The 22,713-nt window shown below is 44.4% G+C and overlaps 1 long non-coding RNA gene across 1 annotated transcript in view; it reads left to right on the top strand.

Annotated features, from left to right (window-relative positions):
* The first annotated feature begins 596 nt into the window (after nt 1–596).
* The window catches only part of LOC138671953 (uncharacterized), a 46,954-nt gene continuing 24,837 nt past the window's right edge, over nt 597–22,713 (top strand). Inside the window, exon 1 of the long non-coding RNA XR_011319502.1 lies at nt 597–690. This is a non-coding gene — a long non-coding RNA (uncharacterized lncRNA). The remainder of the gene's footprint in view (nt 691–22,713) is intronic.

Raw genomic sequence — 22,713 nt, 5'->3', positions numbered from 1 at the left:
TGGTTAGGTTAGGCTTCTATTTATTCTGTTCTCTAGTGCATATACGGTATGTTGTCTGCCTTATAGCAGCCAATTATTCTACACGTACATTTTATGGAGAGGCTTCCAAAGTATCACCGTCACCATGAGTAGTTATTTCCCATAATTTTGGCTCTATTCTGGCATTGTACATAAACAGTTTACCCGTACGATACTCTGTAGGTGTTTTCCATTTTGATTTCATCAAGAAACTATTACAATATTTGACCTCTTAGTCATACCATTTGTCATACCATGCCATGTGTTATTTTATTTCTTTTATTGTAGTCTTTAAATGTAGTTGTGTCATATACTGGAGCAACTTAAAGAAGCATCCCCATCAAGGTGTGTATCCTTTTAATATATTGCAGTTTTCATATTATATAGCACTGTGTACTTAAAATTGCTCATTTTCCCTTCTACCCAGTTAATTCTTCTCTTTTCCATTGGGTCCATGACATCACATGATGAAAAACTCACTAGCTGAATCCTTCTAAGCTCTATGTAATAACAGGAAGTCTATTTTCCAGGAAAGAGTCATCATTAGAACAACAAGTCTAGATCACTGCAAAGTCCCTGGGAGGGGGAAGAAGGGAGCAGCTGGGTGAAGAGTTGAAAAGGAGGTGAAGCTGCAGAGGAGGGGACTGGGCAGAAAGGGCAAAATGAGCAATTGTAAGTACACAATGCTATATAATATGATGATTGCAATATATTAAGAGGATAACAACATGGACCATGGATGGGAGTGCTTCTTTAAGCTGTATTTACAATGCAAGATAATCGTGAATGAGCATAATTAAAAGTGCTCGTTTCACAATTATCTTGCAGTGTAAATAGGCTGCCAATCACCTCATGTATGAACAAAATGCTCGTTCATCGATTGAAATGATCTTTTTGCACAACTCAAAAAATCATTGTTCCCGGAGGTACATTGTCTGTGCAAACAGAACTCGCAATGCTTAGAACAATGGCAGCCTATGTGCACTAAATGATCTACATCAGATCGCTCAATGCGCATCATTTACTTTGGTATGCCTGTGTAAACAAGTATTTAAACAACCGCTGATTGGTAAAAGCTTACCGATCGGTGCTTGTATTATGCCACCCATTAGTCCATTTAAATTGAATTTTAGAAGAAGGTTCCCTTCATCTTAAGGTACCGTCACACATAATGATATCGTTAACGATATCGTTGCTTTTTGTGACGTAGCAATGATATCGTTAATGAAATCGTTATGTGTGACAGCGACCAACGATCAGGCCCCTGCTGGGAGATCGTTGGTCGCTGGGGAAAGTCCAGCACATTATTTTGACGCTGGATCACCCGCTGACATCGCTGGATCGGCATGTGTGACGCCGATTCAGCGATGTCTTCACTGGTAACCAGGGTAAACATCGGGTTACTAAGCGCATGGCCGCGCTTAGTAACCCGATGTTTACCCTGGTTACCGTTGTAAATGTAAAAAAACAAACAGTACATACTTACATTCCGGTGTCTGGTCAGGTCCCTCGCCGTCAGCTTCCCGCACTGACTGGTGAGCGCCGGCCAGCCGTAAAGCACAGCACAGCGGTGACATCACCGCTGTACTTTACGGCTGGCGCTCAGTCAGTGCGGGAAGCGGAAGGCGAGGGACGTGACCAGACACCGGGAATGTAAGTATGTAGTGTTTGTTTTTTTACATTTACAACGGTAACCAGGGTAAACATCGGGTTACTAAGCGCGGCTCTGTGCTTAGTAACCCGATGTTTACCCTGGTTACAAGGGGACTTCGGGATCGTTGGTCGCTGGAGAGCTGTCTGTGCGACAGCTCTCCAGCGACCAAACAGCGACGCTGCAGCGATCGACATCGTTGTCGGTATCGCTGCAGCGTCGCTTAGTGTGACGGTACCTTAAGAACGCAATAAAATGTCACTGGGATGTGCCATAACGTTATTATCAGTGTGAGTTGGATCTCTGCCTACGCCAGGAACTATAACATAAATGTATTCAAGTGAATAAGATACCTTACAGCTTCTTGTACAGCAAGGGGCGAGGAGGTGACATATTGGTATGGCTGACCATATAATGTTTATAGGCATATCACAACTTTTCAGTCCCACTGCAGATGTTGGAGTAGAAAAAAAAACGGCAGATGGATTTCAGTATTCGTGATTATTTTCTTATTAGCAAAGATAAGCCACCACTAAAGGTTTTTGGTAGCAGCGTATGGTCCTCTCTCCATTCTGAATACAAAAGCATTCAGCTCAAAGTCCACTTGGGTGGGAGGTTGAAGTTTTGTCAAAGTTGGAGGCAGAATTGGACAAACATCTAATGTGTATGGGTGCCTCCCAGTTGCCCACCTGACAGATTATGTCTGGAGACATAAGAATCTCAGTCACCTAATCCTTTTGTTTGTTGTGGAGATAAGCCACTGCTATAAGACCTTTCATAGAGAATGCATGAACACAAAGGGAAGCCAAGCGTTTCTGTGTGATGGTGGTTTGACTGAAAACTATCTAGTGTGTATGGCGAACTTACAAGTTTTATTAGCATCCTGTCCACTAGACAGCGACTTTCTCCTCCAGAGAGAACTCTTTTTTTTAAGAATGTATACAAGACATAACGTACAAGACAGAAGAGTAAAACTTCTGTATAGCTTCTTTGAATGAGAATTCCACTCTTATTATATGAGAAGTCACATAAGATATAAGGAATATAAGAAAGTCTTCACAGAGATTTCCAATTTGAAGGAGGACCTGCTCACTGTGAAGTGCCTGAACCTCGATACTACTCGGACATTTCTGAGTCTGTGCTTGCAAACAAATTCCTATGTAATAGATGAATCTAAGAAACCTTAACCTAAGAAACCACAAGTCTCCTTTCTTACAAATGTCCTTTAACTAGACAGAAGGTCGAACAATATAGTCAGTTAGTTAGTAGCCCGCCAGGTGTGTCCTTACACCATATGCTACTTCTCGAGCTAAACAGAAATTCCATTGTGAACCGACAAAATAATGATTGGCTATGAAAATGGTCTTGTGTGCAGGTAACGGGCAACAAAGACTTCTTTACAAATCTGCTAGACTTTAGAAGTGAGAAAAAGGGTTAAAAATCTATTTTCAGCTTGTAGACTGATAGAAACATTGGTGTGGCGGTCAATGAGCCCAGACACTAATGATTCCTCCTCCATTTTATTTGATTATTTGCTGTTCACCTTTGCATGCTTATAATTTACATTTGAATAGATTTATCATTCAGTTGGTACGCATATGAGAAGACAAACTAATCTAGTCACAAGCTTTGCATTGTAAAGATCAGTATTACCCAATAATGCCACAAACTGTAGTCTAGAACAATTAACTAATGCAGTAGAGAAAGAGTTCCTTTACTCATAAAGTACCTAATATGGTCCAGACTAAAGATATGTTGACCGACTGACTGACGACACGATATGGCTGCTGATTGGTAAACTTCAAGCAGAATTATGGGGACCACATAGTCCTCCATATAGAATTATGGGTACCCCATAGTCATCCATACAGTATTATGGGCACCACATAGTCCTCTATACAGTGTTGTGGGCCCCATATATTGCTCCATACGGTATTATGGGCACTATATATTACTCCATACGGTATTATGGGCACTATATATTACTCCATACAGTATTATGGGTGCGATATATTGCTCTATACAGTATAATGGCCTCATATATTGCTTCATACAGTATAATGGGCCCCATAAATTGTTTCACAATGTATAATGGGTCTCATATATTGCTCCATACAGTATATAATGGGTGCCATATATTGCTCCATACAGTATAATGAGCCCCAAATATTTCTCCATACAGTATATAATGATCCTTATATAATGCACGATACAGTATAATGGGCCCAATATAATGCTCCACACATAAAAAAAATCAAATACTCACCTCTCCTTTTCCCCGCAGCTCTTCAGTGTATTCTGACTCTCCGCACTGCTCAGAACAGAGGGCGCGCTGTAGTGACATTGTAGCGCCCTCTGCTCTGAGACGTCACAAGACATCAGAAGACGGTGAAGACACTGGAGCTGTGGGGGAACAGGGAGAGCTGAGTATTTGAGGGGGGCGGTGCCAACGCTGGCACTGGACTCCCCTGAATCATGGGCCCCATAGCGCACCATGGGCCCCATAGCGCACCAGTGTCCCTGGTGGCGAGTAGACCCCCTAACACCGGCCCTGTTCTAACACCGGCCCTGTTCTGGACATACACCCAGGGCAAACTTTACAGGCATGATGTGAACAGTGTTATAGCTTGTCCGCTTACATATGTGTCATTTGGGATAACTAATACCATGATCTGTTGGTTTCACATAACGCAGAAGGTAAACCTGATATTTTATGGAATATAGATTTTCTTCTTTATATTATTGTTTTATTATAATTTTGGCTTGTTTAACCCCGTAATATCCACCAATATGCTTTTTCATGGTGAATTAAATCTGCACAACTGAATTCATGTTTCAGTGAAAAGCCAAACCTAAATAATCTATTAACAACGTAGGAACTTGTGTCAAATCTATGTAAATACATAGAAAAAATTGTCATTTTCATCCTAATTTATAGCAGGTACTTGATGGTTTTTGAAATACATAAATATATTTTAACAGAAGAAGACTAAAATAGTGGGCACCACAAAAAATATATAATGCGTGACGATCAAGGGTGCTACATCTAACTGTGCAAAAAGGGGTAGTCTCAATATATTTTAATAGATTTTCTGATTTATTTACTTCCTTCACTTTGTATAACCAAAGAATAATAGCAAAACCCTACAATAAAATGTGCTAATAAAGTCCTAGCAGATCCTTTTAATGAAAACGTCCAAAGAAAACCATGTAAATTACATATGAATCAGCATGAGTTTTTAGCTGTATGTCTTGTGCTGCAATCAAGGAATTTACCGTGTGCCCTCTACAGGACCGTCTGCACACAGTAGCGTCCACGTCACTATCCAGGCCGTGACATTACATCCATATAAGGTCTGTAGGAAACACAATTGGTCCTTTTATAAATAAACCAAGTATCTTCATTGGTTCCTTTTGAACAGAGACATTGTGGTAATGTGATGCTGACCACGTAGATATTCGCACAGCACACCTGTCCCAGGCAATGCAGAAATTCCGGTTCTGTGAGGTACATGAGGTGCGTGTCAGCCGTAAACCTAAGCTTGAAGCTTCTTTTATTAACCCTCCCAGGAGAAATACTGAGCCAGAAAGGTTCAATGGAAAAAATAATATTTCTAGGTGTACTATAAATCTGAAGCGCATAATCATGTGTCACCCACAACTCAGGATAATCGGAGTCCAAGTAAGAAATTAGGGAGATGACATGTTACCGTGTTACTCATTCTGACACATCTTCATCAAAGCTTTCCTGCCTGTAGCGTAGGGTCAACAGTGAGGAACACAAGTATGTATTAATGTTCACATATTAACTTGGAGGAAAAAAAACGTATAAATATTCTATTAATACTGTCAGATTAACACCTTATGACACATTTAATCATTTAATCACATGTAATAAGGGTTCAGAAATATGCTCACAAGACATATGGTCAGTCATATTCACTGTCAGTGTCCGAACACCTTAGAGCAGGGGTGGACAATTAATTTTCCCGAGGGGCCATATGAGAGACCGTGACTGTTGTGGAAGGCCGAATCAATAGGCTGAGATTAATTCTTCTCAGGATTAATATTAACATATTCATTATAATTTTTTTTTTTGAAAATCTGTTTATTAGAGTTTTATGAAACAGTACAAATCATACATTTCCAATGTTGATAATACAGTAATGTAACAATATTAATGATAATGTATCCCAAAACCCTCTCTCCCCTACATAAACCAAAACATGAACCTCCAGACTCTGCGTACACTTGACCATAGAAGTATCTCATGGAATTGGTGAGTTACCACCTATCCGCTGTAATAAATACCATTGAGTATTTTCAAACTGTGCTCTCAGTTTCTCCCTAGTCTCTAAAGGGAGCGATGGAATAAATGTAGCCCATGTGGAAAAGAATTTGCCTACTTGTTTTTCTTTGTTGGTCAGTGCGTCCAACCACTCCATTCTGAATATGAACTGAATTTTTGTGCGAATGAAAGGGAGCGGAGGGACCAAAGGACTCAACCACTGGTGCAAAATACTCTTCCTAGTTGCTGAAGCCCATATCGTAAGTGTTGCCTTGATGTGTTTGGGTAATTTGCGAGATGTCTCATCTAGGATATTAAAAATGGCCCATTGTGGAGTGAGTGTGAAGCCCACCTCACAAATTTTTTGCAATTCTTTATGTACTTCGCTCCATAGTCCCCGAATTTGCGGGCAGCTCCATAAGTGATGATATATGTCAGTATTACGGGCTTTACATTTGGAGCATAGGTAGACGATGGATGGGGACATCTTAGATTGCAGGCAAGGTGTGATATAGGCTCTATGTAATATTAAAAGTGCCATGTCAGTATAACTGCTGTATGGCAGAGTCTTTCTTTGTGTCATGGTAGCCTCAAAGAGGTCACTCACCTCCAAGCATGGCATATCCCTCAACCACCTCGCCACTCCCGTGGTTTTCCCTTCCCCCACCCATTTCCTACGCAATATTGAATAAATGTTACTTATAGAAGCCGGGTGAGTTTTTGCATTTCGGATAAACCCATCTAAATTGGTCCTCCCCTCCACCATCCCCCCCATTGACTGACATTTCTGTACCAAGCTACGCGCCTGGAGAAATAAAAACGGTTTATTGTTAAATAATGGGAATCGTTGTGACGCCGTTTCAAAGGATATTATTGAGAAATTAAGATCCAGGAGGTCTATTACCTGCCCGCATCCCTGGGAAGCCAAAAGCTTATAAAAAGACGGTACAGAGCCCTTCAGAAACCCCGGATTTCCCAAAAAGGTCTGGAAGGGGGATAGATTATACCTTAGCTTACAAATCTTCCTACATTGTCCTACGTTTGCCATAGTGATGGGTGGTCATGTATTCCCACTGGAAGGTCCTCCCCGCCTAGATGTAATAAAGCCGGTAGCGAAATGTGTGGGTAAAATTGTTTCTCCAATTCAACATTTGCAAAGTGAGAAAGACCCCTAATCCAATCAATTGCATATCTGAGGTTAGCTGCTAAGTTATATCTTCCCAGATCAGGAAAATTAACACCACCCTCCAATTTAGTCGCCTGTAGTCTTGCGAGACTTAGGGTACCGTCACACTATACCATTTCGATCGCTACGACGGTACGATTCATGACGTTCCAGCGATATCGTTACGATATCGCTGTGTCTGACACGCAGCAGCGATCAGGGATCCTGCTGAGAATCGTACGTCGTAGCAGATCGTATGGAACTTTCTTTCATCGCTGGATCTCCCGCTGTCATCGCTAGATCGGTGTGTGTGACACCGATCTAGCGATCTAGCGATGCGATCCAGCGATGCGTTCGCTTGTAACCAGGGTAAACATTGGGTAACTAAGCGCAGGGCCGCGCTTAGTTACCCGATGTTTACCCTGGTTACAAGCGTAAAACTAAAAAAAAACAGCACATACTTACATCTGGTGTCCGTCACGTCCCTTGCCGTCTGCTTCCCGCACTGTGACTGCTGGCCGTAAAGTGAAAGCAGAGCACAGCGGTGACGTGCTTTCACTTTCACTTTACGGCCGGCAGTCACAGTGCGGGAAGCAGACGGCAAGGGACGTGACGGACACCAGATGTAAGTATGTGCTGTTTGTTTTTTTTTAGTTTTACGCTTGTAACCAGGGTAAACATCGGGTTACTAAGCGCGGTCCTGCGCTTAGTTACCCGATGTTTACCCTGGTTACCCAGGGACCTCGGCATCGTTGGTCGCTGGAGAGCTGTCTGTGTGACAGCTCCCCAGCGACCACACTACGATTTACCTACGATCACGGCCAGGTCATATCGCTGGTCGTGATCGTAGGTAAATCGTATAGTGTGACGGTACCCTTATGCGTGATCTACCACCAACCCCCCAAATGAATTTTCGGAAGTTTAGGTTCAACAAATTCAGATCTGATCGAGTTAGGAGAAGGGGCAGAGTCTGAAAGGTGTATAGCAGTTTAGGAAAAACTATCATTTTAATTAAATGGCATCTACCAGAGAACGACAGTGTGAAGTGTTTCAAGGAATGGAGAAGATCAATTATGGAGGAGATTAGTGGTTTGTAATTAGCTCTATATTAAATAGATGGGTCTGCAGGTAACCGTATCCCCAGGTATTTGATAGATTCTTGGCACCAGTGGAATGGGAATGTGGGGTCGCTCAACCTCCCGGATCTAAAAACCGCCAAGGCCTCAGATATACTGTAGTTAACTTTGAATCCAGAGCATCTACCAAAACTCTCTAAGATATGCATGATGGCCGGGATTGCTTTTTCCGGGTTGGCAATGAATAAAAGAACATCATCAGCAAAGGCTGAGATTTTTACAGATGTAGCTCCCACCCTCACCCCCTCAAAAGCTGCCTTGTTCTGTAGTGTTCTCAGGAAGGGGTCTAATGCTATGTCGAACAAAAGTGGAGACAAAGGGCAACCCTGTCATGTCCCCCTCTGAATCTCAAAGGGTCTAGATAGAACATTGTTCACGGACATCCTGGACAATGGCTGTCTGTAAACTGATTTGACCGCTTCACAAAACCACGGGCCAAACTCTCGGAATGATAGCAAATCATATAGATAATTCCATGCTACTCTATCAAACGCCTTGTCAGCGTCGAGACTTACCACAATAGTTTTCATATGTTTATTTGCTCTACTATAAGATATGGCGCTCACAGCTGTCCTAATGTTGTACGTGATGGATTTCCTGTGAATGAATTCAGTTTGTTGTGGCGATATCAATTTTGGAATTATTTTCTGTAGTCTATCTGCCAGGATTTTTGTGAAAATTTTAAAGTCTGAATTTAATAATGAGATAGGTCTATATCCCTCAACCTGAGTATGGTCTTTACCTGGTTTTGGGAGAACAATAACCACCGCCTCATTAAACCGGTCTGGCAGGTGACCAAGTCCAACTATCTTATTAAATAACTCACTCAAGTGGGGAGCTATACATGTACCTAGGATCTTATAGTGTTCGTTGCTGAACCCGTCTGGGCCTGGTGCTTTGGATACTTTAAGTTTAGATATAGTCTGTACGATTTCTGAAGGTGTTATTGGGGAGTTAATGGTTTCCCTCTCTTCCTCTGTGAGTGCTGGAGCAAGGTGGTTTTTGAGGAATTCCCCACTCCCTCCTCCTGCCTCTGACCTATATAACTCGCTGAAAAAAGAACGAAACTCATCCACTATCTCTTCATTTTTAATTAAAGTGTGACCATTACGTTGTTGTATTTTGTATATTCTCGTTGGTTTCCTATATGGCCTTGTGAGAGATGCCAACACCTTCCCCGGCTTGTTACCCCATTTAAAATATTTTTGTTATTGGTAGTCTAAGTTGAATAAAGCCATTTCATGGGCCAGAGTATCTGCCTCTTCCTTAAGGCCCCTTCACATTAAGCGACGCTGCAGCGATACCGACAACGATCCGGATCGCTGCAGCGTCGCTGTTTGGTCGCTGGAGAGCTGTCACACAGACCGCTCTCCAGCGACCAACGATGCCGGTAACCAGGGTAAACATCGGGTAACTAAGCGCAGGGCCGCGCTTAGTAACCCGATGTTTACCCTGGTTACCATGCTAAAAGTAAAAAAAAACAAACACTACATACTTACCTACAGCCGTCTGTCCTCCAGCGCTGCGCTCTGCTTCTCTGCACTCCTCCTGTACTGGCTGTGAGCCGGAAAGCAGAGCGGTGACGTCACCGCTCTGCTTTCCGGCTCACAGCCAGTACAGGAGGAGTGCAGAGCACAGCGCTGGAGGACAGACAGCTGTAGGTAAGTATCTAGTGTTTGTTTTTTTTTACTTTTAGCATGGTAACCAGGGTAAACATCGGGTTACTAAGCGCGGCCCTGCGCTTAGTTACCCGATGTTTACCCTGGTTACCAGTGAAGACATCACTGGATTGGTGTCACACACGCCGATCCAGCGATGTCTCCAGGGAGTCCAGCGACGAAATAAAGTTCTGGACTTTATTCAGCGACCAACGATCTCCCAGCAGGGGCCTGATCGTTGGTCGCTGTCACACATAACGATATCGTTAACGATATCGTTGCTACGTCACAAATAGCAACGATATCGTTAACAATATCGTTATGTGTGAAGGTACCTTTAGCCTTCAAAAATTTTTCCTTTGTCAGTGGGGTGTTATTTAGTTTAAAATCCTTGTAGGCTTGGGTTACTGATTTTTGTGTTTCCTTTGCTCTATTCATAATGTCTTTTTTTTATGGCTGACATAGGAGATAATTTGACCCCTCAACACGGCCTTAGAGGCCATCCAAAACAAGTGTGCGTCATCACAGTGGACCTGATTATCGTTTTTATATACTCCCCATGACATTTGTAAGTATTTTCTAAAATCATCTGATTGGTATAGGTATGAAGGAAAGCACCACCTCCTCTCCTGGTGGATTGGGAATACTGGTTTGGATTGAAACGTCACCGGAGCATGATCTGAGATATGAATGTTTTGTATATTTGATTGTGTTACTAAGGGTAACAATGACTCGTGTAACAACCAGCAATCAATCCTGGCATGTGAATCATGTACATGGGAGTAATGAGAGTAGTCCCTCTCCAAGGGATGTTGTAGTCTCCATATGTCAATTAAATCAAAGTGATCTATTAGTGATTGAATACCACTATCCTGCACCGAACAATGAGTTTCTTTAGGGTTAGATCTATCCATGGAGATGTCTGCTACCTCATTGAAGTCACCTCCCATGACCACCCGTGACGTATCCCACCCCGCCAATCTCTCTCTTAGTTTAACCTGAAACTGAACCTCAGGCGCGTTTGGGGTGTAAATATTGACTAGACTAACCCCTTAGCGACCGCCGATACGCCTTTTAACGGCGGCCGCTAAGGGTACTTAAACCACAGCTCCGTTAATTAACGGCGCTGTGGAAAAAGTACATAGCGCCCCCCAGAGGCCGATTTTCTCCGGGGTCTCGGCTGCCGGGGGTAGCCGAGACCCCAGAGAACATGATTCGGGGGGTTTTTAACCCTCCCCGCATTTGCGATTGCCGGTAATTAACCGTTTACCGGCGATCGCAAAAAAAAAAAAAAAAAACGATCTCTTTTTAATTTCTCTGTCCTCCGATGTGATCGCACATCGGAGGACAGAGAAAAGGGGTCCCAGGTGGCCCCCCAATACTCACCTAGCTCCCCCGATGCTCCTCGTGTCTCCCGGTGGGCGCCGCCATCTTCAAAATGGCGGGCGCATGCGCAGTGCGCCCGCCGGCCGGCACCGGGAGAATCTTTGGGGGTCTCGGCTGCCGAGGGTAGCCGAGACCCCAAAGAGCATGATCGGGGTCGGTATTAGCGACCCCTGTTTTGCGATCGCCGATAATTAACTGTTTACCGGCGACCGCAAAAAAAAAAAAAAAAAAGTAAAGTGTAATTCTCTGTCCTCTGATGTGATCGCACATCAGAGGACAGAGAAATAGGGGGATTCGGGGACCCTAGCATACTCACCTAGGTCCCTGGATCCTCTTGCTGCTCCTCCTGGCCGCCGGCAGAAGAAAATGGCGGGCGCATGCCCAGTGCGCCCGCCATCTGTCTCCATCTGCCGGCCGGCAGGAGAACAGCAGTTGGGGCTAAAATTAGGGTTAGGGGTAGGGTTAGGGGTAGGGTTAGGGGTAGGGTTAGGGGTAGGGTTAGGGGTAGGGTTAGGGGTAGGGTTAGGGTTAGGGGTAGGGTTAGGGGTAGGGTTAGGGGTAGGGTTAGGGGTAGGGGTAGGGGTAGGGTTAGGGTTAGGGGTAGGGTTAGGGTTAGGGTTAGGGTTAGGGGTAGGGGTAGGGTTGGGGCTAAATTTAGGGTTAGGGTTGGGGCTAAATTTAGGGTTAGGGTTGGGGCTAAATTTAGGGTTAGGCTTCTTTCACACTTATGTCGGTACGGAGCCGTCGCAATGCGTCGGCCCGACATACCGACGCACGTTGTGAAAATTGTGCACAACGTGGGCAGCAGCTGTAGTTTTTCAAAGCATCCGCTGCCCAATCTATGTCCTGGGGAGGAGGGGGCGGAGTTACGGCCACGCATGCGCGGTCAGAAATGGCGGATGCGACGTACAAAAAAACGTTTCATTGAACGTTTTTTTGTGCCGACGCTCCGCCAAAACACAACTGATCCAGTGCACGACGGACGCGACGTGTGGCCATCCGTCACGATCCGTCGGCAATACAAGTCTATGGGCAAAAAACGCATCCTGCGGGCACATTTGCAGGATCCGTTTCTTTCAAGAAATTATATGTAAATGGGCTTCTATTGCAAAAAACATCATATATATACCCAAGAGAAATCTTTATTGAATTAGATTAAAAATGCCACCAACCTGTGGCTGCACCAAAAAAAAACAAAAACAAAAACACACAAAAATACACCGTGAAAAAAAACTAGGGAGGGGGAAAAAACAACAAATCCCTAGACCATACCTAGGTCAGACCTGCCTAACAGCGGGGGTTGGCACCCTATGGGAAACGTTATGGCGCCCCCGCTCCGCGTCGGCTGACCCTCGGGTCCCTAATAAACCCTAATGATACCCAAGGGGTCCCTCTACCCACACAATGGTTAACTAAAGGTTCCCCTGAAAGCTATACAGATCTCAACTGATTCTAGGGAAGCCTCAACACCCCACACCTGTGAATTAAAAACAATATGAGAACATGCAGAGGGCTGTATTATAATTGCATATTGCCAATATTAAATACTATCACTGATCTTTTTGGCAAAGCTTAATTTGAGCAGATGATGCTGCCTAGACTACCAACAATCTTGTGGGGGGCATGCATCAGCAAAATTCCACCCCAACATCAGCAAAGCACATAAACAATCTATGTCTCATAGCCCAGAAACCAATGTTATTGACAGATACAGGCATAGATATATAGCGATACTCTGTCGTCAGCCCACTGTGACTTTATGGCCTCAATGCGTTTCGCCTCGCTGGCTCATCAGGAGGCCCGATTTTATATCATGTGTCTCGATGGTGCAAGATATCATAAGGATTTTGATGTAAGTTACCTCAGTTTTAAGCGGTGCCCGCCGGAAAAGAACGCCACCATACACTTCTTGTGTCAATCCGGAAGTGAAATGGGTATCCAGCCCTCATTGGTGGATCAGAGGGCGCTCACTGCAGTTGCGCATAGTGGACCGCAATGTGCGTGTCACCCTGTGTTGAACGCTAGAGTTCAGAGGAGACCTTTTCCTCTACTGCTGCGCCTGCGCTCCTCTCCAGAGGTACGTGGCTAGAGAGGAGACCTTGCGGTTTTTACCGGTGTGGTAGCTGTCATTTTTGTAGTTTAATGAGTCCAAACAAATCCTTCAGTAGTTCCTCGTCAGGCAAGACCTTTTTCCAACGTGATTTTTCCAATTGTAAATCAACAGGGGTGGTTTATAGGGTCTCGTGCCCATGCCCCCTGGACTATATCGGGAAAACAAAGAGTGAGTTTCGTAGACGTGTGGGGGAACACCTGGGCGATATAAGGCATGATAGAGACACTCCATTGGCCAGACACATGAGATTAAAACATCCTCATGATATCCTGAATCTAAAATTTACTGTGCTGGAGGTGGTCAAACCAAACCCGAGGGGAGGGGACATGGATAAAACCATCTTACAGAGAGAATGTGAGTGGATCTTTAGGATGGACTCAATTAGCCCAAAAGGCCTGAATGAACAACAATCCTACGCTTGTTTCCTGTAGTATGTATAGGTGCTTTTTGCCCGGACTCCTATCCTCCACAATTGCTTATAAATCTCATTAAGTCCTTAAGGATAAAAAAATTGGGATATGCTTTCTGCCATAAGTAAGGTTTTTCGTGTTTTACTCTAGACCTTGGCCCCGTTTATTTGGGGGGATACACAGATCAGTGTGTGATATAGTTGTAATAGAAAACCTCGAGTTTAGTGCCCTCTGTATTGGAATGGCTGTGATAGGGGAGAGATGAAATATATATGTATGTACCCACCCCTTTTTCTTGCAGTTCATGGGGTTTCAGATGATTCTTTGCACCTTATGGGGGCCATATAAGAATAGTAGCCGGGTAAAGATGCCCATCTGGATTGGGTCTTCCCATTTGACTGTGGTGGATTGCTATATCCATCCATAGACTTTTAGGTTGCTACCTGAAGTACTTTAGATAAGAGGAGTAACCTCGTGCATCCTATAAGTGGCACCCCATCTCACATATGTTATCGAAGTTTAGTAATTATGAGTTTTTCTGATATCCCTTTAATTAATTAGACTGCAGATCCGGTGTCTATATCTTAGATAAGGATCAATAATACAATTACATGTGATTTAGGGATATATCAGAGACTAGAGGGGTCACAAAATCTTATTCAGAGCTCTTAGCTATATTATTGGGATGATGACCCATTCCACCGTTGTTCTGAAACGTCCAAATACATACTTCTGCAGGGACAGGGGGTAGATAGAGGGGTTTCCCTCTTTTTCTTATCTGTTTAGGCAGCCGCAGAAACACAATCTGTTGCGCTGCTGCCTGTGTATACGCCCACTGCCGATTAGGATTTTGGGCGGCACTTTACGTGCGGCTTACAAACCAGCGCTGAGCGCTTGAGAGGAGAAGTTGATCTAAAGTTGCGCAGCCGTAGTAAGAATATCGGGCCGGACTGCTGGCGCTGTACACGCCCACTCTGTATCAGAGCTCTGGGGTGACACGCAGTGTGCGGTTCAGGCTGCGCAGCTGCAGCAATAGCCCTCTCCGCTCTATCCATCAGGACAGCGCTCTGGAGAGGAGCGCAGGCGCAGCAGTAGAGGAAAAGGTCTCCTCTGAACTCTAGCGTTCAACACAGGGTGACACGCACATTGCGGTCCACTATGCGCAACTGCAGTGATTGCCCTCTGATCCACCAATGAGGGCTGGATACCCATTTCACTTCCGGATTGACACAGGAAGTGTATGGTGGCGTTCTTTTCCGGCGGGCACCGCTTAAAACTGAGGTAACTTACATCAAAATCCTTATGATATCTTGCACCATCGAGACACATGATATAAAATCGGGCCTCCTGATGAGCCAGCGAGGCAAAACGCGTTGAGGCCATAAAGGCACAGTGGGCTGACGACAGAGTACCTGACGATGAGTATCGCTATATATCTATGCCTGTATCTGTCAATAACATTGGTTTCTGGGCTATGAGACATAGATTGTTTATGTGCTTTGCTGATGTTGGGGTGGAATTTTGCTGATGCATGCCCCCCACAAGATTGTTGGTAGTCTAGGCAGCATCATCTGCTCAAATTAAGCTTTGCCAAAAAGATCAGTGATAGTATTTAATATTGGCAATATGCAATTATAATACAGCCCTCTGCATGTTCTCATATTGTTTTTAATTCACAGGTGTGGGATGTTGAGGCTTCCCTAGAATCAGTTGAGATCTGTATAGCTTTCAGGGGAACCTTTAGTTATCCATTGTGTGGGTAGAGGGACCCCTTGGGTATCATTAGGGTTTATTAGGGACCCGAGGGTCAGCCGACGCGGAGCGGGGGCGCCATAACGTTTCCCATAGGGTGCCAACCCCCGCTGTTAGGCAGGTCTGACCTAGGTATGGTCTAGGGATTTGTTGTTTTTTCCCCCTCCCTAGTTTTTTTTTCACGGTGTATTTTTGTGTGTTTTTGTTTTTGTTTCTTTTTGGTGCAGCCACAGGTTGGTGGCATTTTTAATCTAATTCAATAAAGATTTCTCTTGGGTATATATGAGGATCCGTTTCTTGTCCAAAACGACGGATTGCAACGGAATGCCAAACGACACAAGTGTGAAAGTAGCCTTAGGGCTAAAGTTAGGGTTGGGGCTAAAGTTAGGGCTAGGGTTGGGGCTAAAGTTAGGGTTAGAGCTGGGATTAGGGTTAGGGTTTGGATTAGGGTTGGTATTAGGGTTAGGGTTGGCATTAGGGTTACGCTTGGGATTAGGGTTAGGTTTGGGATTAGGGTTAAGGTTAGGGTTGTGATTAGGGGTGTATTGGGATTAGGATTAGGTTTGAGGTTAGGGTTGAGATTAGGATTAGGGGTGTGTTGGATTTAGGGTTTTGATTAGGGTTATGGTTAGGGTTGACATTAGGGTTGTTTTGGGGTAAGGGTTGTGATTATGGTTAGTGATTAGGATTATGGATCAGGTTGGGATTAGGGTTAGGGGTGTGTTGGGGTTAGGGTTGGAGCTAGAATTGGGGGGTTTCCACTGTTTAGGTACATCAGGGGGTCTCCAAACACGACAGCCAATTTTGCGCTCAAAAAGTCAAATGGTGCTCCCTCCCTTCTGAGCTCTGCCGTGCGCCCAAACAGTGGGTTACCCCCACATATGGGGCATCAGCGTACTCGGGATAAATTGGACAACAACTTCTGGGGTCCAATTTCTCTTGTTACCCTTGTGAAAATAAAAACTTGGGGGCTACAATATCTTTTTTGTGGAAAAAAAAAATATTTTTTATTTTCACGACTCTGCATTCTAAACTTCTGTGAAGCACTTGGGCATTCAAAGTTCTCACCACACATCTAGATAAGTTCCTTACGGGGTCTAGTTTCCAAAATGGTGTCACTTGTGGGGGGTTTCCACTGTTTAGGCACATCAGGGGCTCTCCAAACGCGACATGGCGTCCAATCTCAATTCCAGCCAATTCTACATTGAAAAAGTAAAACGGCACTCCTTCTCTTCCAAGCTCTGCGGTGCGCCCTAACAGTGGTTTACCCCCACATATTGGGTATCAGCGTACTCAGGAGAAATTGCACAACAACTTTTGTGGTCTAATTTCTCCTGTAACCCTTGTGAAAATAAAAATTTGTGGGCGAAAAGATCATTTTTGTAGAAAAAATGCGATTTTTTTTTTCACGGCTCTACATTATAAACTTCTGTGAAGCACATGGGGGTTCAAAGTGCTCACCACACATCTAGATATGTTCCTTAAGGGGTCTAGTTTCCAAAATGGTGTCACTTGTGGAGGGTTTCCACTGTTTAGGCACATCAGGGGCTCTCCAAACGCGACATGGCGTCCAATCTCAATTCCAGCCAATTCTACATTGAAAAAGTAAAACGGCGCTCCTTCACTTCCAAGCTCTGCGGTGCGCCCAAACAGTGGTTTACCCTCACATATGGGTTATCAACGTATTCAGGAGAAATAGCACAACAACTTTTGTGGTCTAATTTCTCCTGTTACCCTTGTGAAAATAAGAATTTGTGGGCGAAAAGATCATTTTTGTGTAAACAAAAGCGATTTTTTATTTTCACGGCTCTACGTTATAAACTTCTGTGAAGCACTTGGGGGTTCAAAGTGCTCACCACACATCTAGATAAGTTCCTTAAGGGGTCTAGTTTCCAAAATGGTGTCACTTGTGGGGGGGTTTCCACTGTTTAGGCACATCAGGGGCTCTCTAAATGTGACATGGCGTCCGATCTCAATTCCAGCCAATTCTGCATTGAAAAAGTCAAACGGCGCTCCTTCACTTCCAAGCTCTGCGGTGCGCCCAAACAGTGGTTTACCCCCACATATGGGGTATTGGCGTATTCAGGAGAAATTGCATAACAAAATTTATGGTTACATTTCTGTTTTTACACTTGTGAAAATAAAAAAAATGGTTCTGAATTAAGATGTTTGCAAAAAAAAGTTAAATGTTCATTTTTTCCTTCCACATTGTTTCAGTTCCTGTAAAGCACGTAAAGGGTTAATAAACTTCTTGAATGTGGTTTTGAGAACCTTGAGGGGTGTAGTTTTTAGAATGGTGTCACACTTCATTATTTTCTATCATATAGACCCCTCAAAATGACTTCAAATGTGATGTGGTCCCTAAAAAAAAATGGTGTTGTAAAAATGAGAAATTGCTAGTCAACTTTTAACCCTTATAACTCCCTAACAAAAAAAAATTTTGTTTCCAAAATTGTGCTGATGTAAAGTAGACATGTGGGAAATGTTATTTATTAACTATTTTTCGTGACATATCTCTCTGATTTAAGGGCATAAAAATACATAGTTTGAAAATTGCAAAATTTTAAAAATTTTCGCCATATTTCCGTTTTTTTCATAAATAATCACAAGTAATATCGAAGAAATGTTACCACTAACATGAAGTACAATATGTCACGAAAAAACATTCTCCGAATCAGCGGGATCCGTTGAAGCGTTCCAGAGTTATAACCTCATAAAGTGACAGTGGTCAGAATTGCAAAAATTGGCCTGGTCATTAAGTACCAAATTGGCTCTGTCACTAAGGGGTTAAAACACATTCCTTCAATCATAATTTTAACCAGCAGAAATCTGCCTTGAGGATCTTCTAAAGTGTCAAGTATCTCATAATTGAGGCCATTATATATCAGTATAGCTACTCCTCGTTGTTTTTTTGTGTATGAGGCCTCAGCACAGAGTGTATATTTTCTGCTTAACAGAGAGGGATGATTACCCTTAATCCAATGTGTTTCCTGAAGAAAAATGATGTGGAAATTTTGTTTTTGTAGAAAATTTATAACCTTTTTCCTCTTGACTGGGGAGTTTAGTCCATTGACATTCCATGAGCACCATTGCAAGGAGCGGATAGTGGTGTCTTTAGTGCCTGCCTGGTCAGTCATTAACCTATCCCTTTTCGGGTGACCGCCAGACCCTGCATAAGTTGTAAGTGAGATCTCCACCCATCCCAGCGAGTGAGCGTATGATCTCCCAGGACCCAAGATTTAAGTGTACGTAAGCAGAGCCCTTCCCCCCTCCCAATTCCCTTCCCCAATTTAACTTTATAACAATAACAGATGTACTCAACCTTAGAGTGAACATAACATAGAAAATAAACATGCCGCTTAAGGGCATAGGAGTATTATCATAAACACGATATCACATAATAATGACATATTAAAGTAGCTTTCTTATTCAGGAATTATTGGAATTAGAGTGAGCCCCGGGTGCTTCCCGAAGGAATTCCAGAGCCTTTCCTGGATCACTGAAGGACCGGTTTTTCCCCTCCATGACAAAGCGCAGGATCGAAGGATATTGCAGACTAAAGCGAATGTTTTTATCCACCAGTATTTTACAAGCAGGGTTGAAGGCTTTGCGTTTGGCTGCCATAGCGGCTGAGTAGTCCTGGAACAGTAGTAGTTTGTGGTTCTCATACAGCAGAGTACGTTGTTTTCTAAATGCTGCCAAGATGCGAACTTTATCTTGGAAGTCCAGGATTTTAAAGATGACTGGACGCGGCCTGTCCCCTTCTCCTCCCCTCGGGGGTCCTAGTCTATGCGCTCTCTCAACAGCCACGACGCCCGATGCTGGCGATACCCCAAGAGTTTTAGGCAGCCACTCAGATGCAATTTTTACTAGCTCCGAGGGAGGGATAGACTCTGGGAGGCCTATAAGTCTCAAATTGTTGCGACGGGATCTGTTTTCAAGGTCATCTACTTTAAGATAAGATCCGAAATGATCTTTTTTTTATCATCTAGTTTGTCTGTGAGAGTTATGGTGGAGTCCTCCAGGTCTGATATTCTTTGTTCCGCATCTGTTATGCGTGCGCTCTGGGTATTAACTTGTGAGACTATTGTGTCCAATGAAGTTTGGAAAGCTGCCAAACGATTATCTATCTCAGGCATCAGCCGTTCTATGATAGCAGTTGCGATTGACTGTGGGTTATCTGTATTGGTATCAGCTTTTTGTGATACCGGAGATGTGCCTGCCTGGTTACGTGTAGAACTTCTGCCGGCCTTGGCATTTTTTCCCACAAATTTGTCCATGGTGAGATGGATGCCTGAAGTATTTAAGTTGTCAGTGATATCTTTGTGCTTGGTAACTACATCTGGGGATGAGTTTAAACGTCTCTTACGTTAATGCATCAGGTGAGCTTTCGCTTAAAACTTTGTGCCGTCTAAAAATGTTGCAAATACACTGTAGTTACTATAGGGCTGTGACAGGAGCCAGTACTGAGCTCCAGCTATGCAGTTTGTGCAGCAGGTGTGCTTCCTGCAAACTTTCAGAAGCGTCTCTCTCCTCGCCTCACACCTCTGCTGGCGTTATGACTCACCTAGGTCAGGGGTGCTGCTCACCTTCTCCTGCAGCGGCGCTGCTATCTCCTATAAGTCTCCACGGGGCAGTGTCCACAGTGTGGGGGGGGGTCTGGCGCGCCTTCCGCTGGAGTACTCCAGGTCCCGCACCCTTCACCTGCTTCCCCCGTGCAATGGTAATGTATATGTCCCCTGTGCCACTCACCTTGCACTAGCGGCGGCAGTTGCGGTTTGGCTCTCCTCTCCCCTCCAGCGGTGCGCAGCGGGCTGTGAGGACTGGCGCGCTTTCCAGCAAAATGGCGCCGGCTCACCTCATCTTCCCGCGCTGATCTTCCTGCACCCCTCTGGTGCCGCTTACTGTCCTGGGACGCCTCGGATCCTCGTCGGTGACTCCTTCCCTCCTTCCTGGCTAAGATCGGTGCCGCTGTGTGCCGAGCACTCTCTCTCCTCCGATCTCTTCACCGCCTCCGACCCTGCTGGCCGGGAGCGGCGCCGTGTGCTGCGAGGTATGTGGCGCTGATTGTGCCTCGTGACTCCCGGGGGGTCCGGAGAGCTGGGACTACCACGGGTGCCCCTTGTCCGGTCCTTATCCTGGTCTCCGGGTAGGAGAAGTTGGCGCTTTGGCTGGAATTTGCGCCCTTAGTCCAGGAGCTCTACTAAGAAGCGGCCATTCACAAGCTCCGCCTCCCGGAAGTCCATTCATTATAATTTTATATTAATATAAATTGTATCACTCAATATTGAACAGAATAAAGTATGCTGACATCCTCCAATATACCGTTTGCGCCCACACACAGCCCCTTCTATACATTGTATGAGCACACATAGCCTCTATTTAATGTAAGAGCCCCCACACAGCCCCCATATAATGCAACAGCCCACACAGCCCCCCATATTCTAAGAGCCACCACACAGCTTCCCCATGATCAGCATAAGAACCCACATATCCTCCCCATGATCAGCAATAGACCCACATAGCCTCCCCATGATCAGCAGGAGACCTGTTGTGAATTCTGTGGCTGAGTTCACTTCTGTGGTCACAAGTGGTATTGCAGTCTCTGGGCTTCCTCCCTCAGGTGTTTTGGTGAGCTCGTTGGCTGCCTTGCTATTTAGCTCCACCTGAGTCTGTCTTCCTTGCTCCTTGTCAATGTTCCAGTGTTGGATCTGAGCTACTGCATCTTTCCTTGGGCCTGCTGCTCTGCTAGATAAGTGCTTCTAGTTTGTTTTCTGTTTTTTCTGTCCAGCTTGCTATTATCTTTTGCTGGAAGCTCTGAGAAGCAAAGGGGTGCACCGCCGTGCTGTTAGTTCGGCACGGTGGGTCTTTTTGCCCCTTTGCGTGGTTTTCGTTTTAGGGTTTTTGTAGACTGCATAGTTCTCTTTGCTATCCTCGCTCTGTTTAGAATATCGGGCCTCACTTTGCTGAATCTATTTCATTCCTACGTTTGTCTTTTCATCTTGCTAACAGTCATTATATGTGGGGGGCTGCCTATTCCTTTGGGGTATTTCTCTGAGGTAAGTCAGGCTTGTATTTCTATCTTCAGGCTAGTCAGCTCCTCAGGCAGTGCCGAGTTGCATAGGTAGTGATAGGCGCAATCCACTGCTGCTTATAGTTGTGTGAGGATAGATCAGGTACTGCAGTCTACAGAGATTCCACGTCTCAGAGCTCGTCCTATTGTTTTTGGTTATTGCCAGATCTCTGTATGTGCGCTGATTACTGCACGCTGTGTTGCCTGATTGCCAGCCATAACAGTACAAGGAGCCAGACCAATGATTCCCAATAGAGGGAAAAAAGAAATCCTGACATCATTTTTTTTTCTTAGCTCTGTCTTCAGTCTTTTTTTTCCCCTAGACATTAGAGTGCTTCAGGACACAGCTGTGGACATGGATATTCAGGCTCTGTGCTCCTCAATGGATAATCTCGTTGTAAATATACAAAAGATTCAAGATACTATTGATCAGAAATCGATGCTAGAACCAAGAATTCCGATTCCTGATTTGTTTTTTGGTGACAGAACTAAGTTCCTGAGCCTCAGAAATAATTGTAAGCTATTTTTGGCCTTGAAACCTCATTCTTCTGGTAATCCTATTCAACAGGTTTTGATTATTATTTCTTTTTTGCGCGGCGACCCACAGGACTGGGCGTTTTCTCTTGCACCAGGAGATTCTGCATTGAGTAATGTTGATGCATTTTTCCAGGCGCTGGGATTGCTTTACGATGAGCCTAATTCAGTGGATCAAGCTGAGAAAAATCTGCTGGCTTTATGCCAGGGTCAGGATGATGTAGAAGTATATTGTCAGAAATTTAGGAAGTGGTCAGTACTCACTCTGTGGAATGAATCTGCACTAGCGGCTTTGTTCAGAAAGGGTCTCTCTGAAGCTCTTAAGGATGTAATGGTGGGATTTCCTATGCCTGCTGGTTTGAATGAGTCTATGTCCTTGGCCATTCAGATCGGTCGTCGCTTGCGCGAGCGTAAATCTGTGCACCATCTGGCGGTATTGTCTGAGAGTAAGCCTGAGCCTATGCAGTGCGACAGGACTATGACTAAAGTAGAACGGCACGAACACAGACGTCTGAACAGACTGTGTTTC

The sequence above is a fragment of the Ranitomeya imitator genome, chromosome 3 (assembly GCF_032444005.1).
Source record: "Ranitomeya imitator isolate aRanImi1 chromosome 3, aRanImi1.pri, whole genome shotgun sequence".
NCBI lineage: Eukaryota > Metazoa > Chordata > Amphibia > Anura > Dendrobatidae > Ranitomeya > Ranitomeya imitator.
This window is presented reverse-complemented; position numbering and strand designations above follow the sequence as displayed.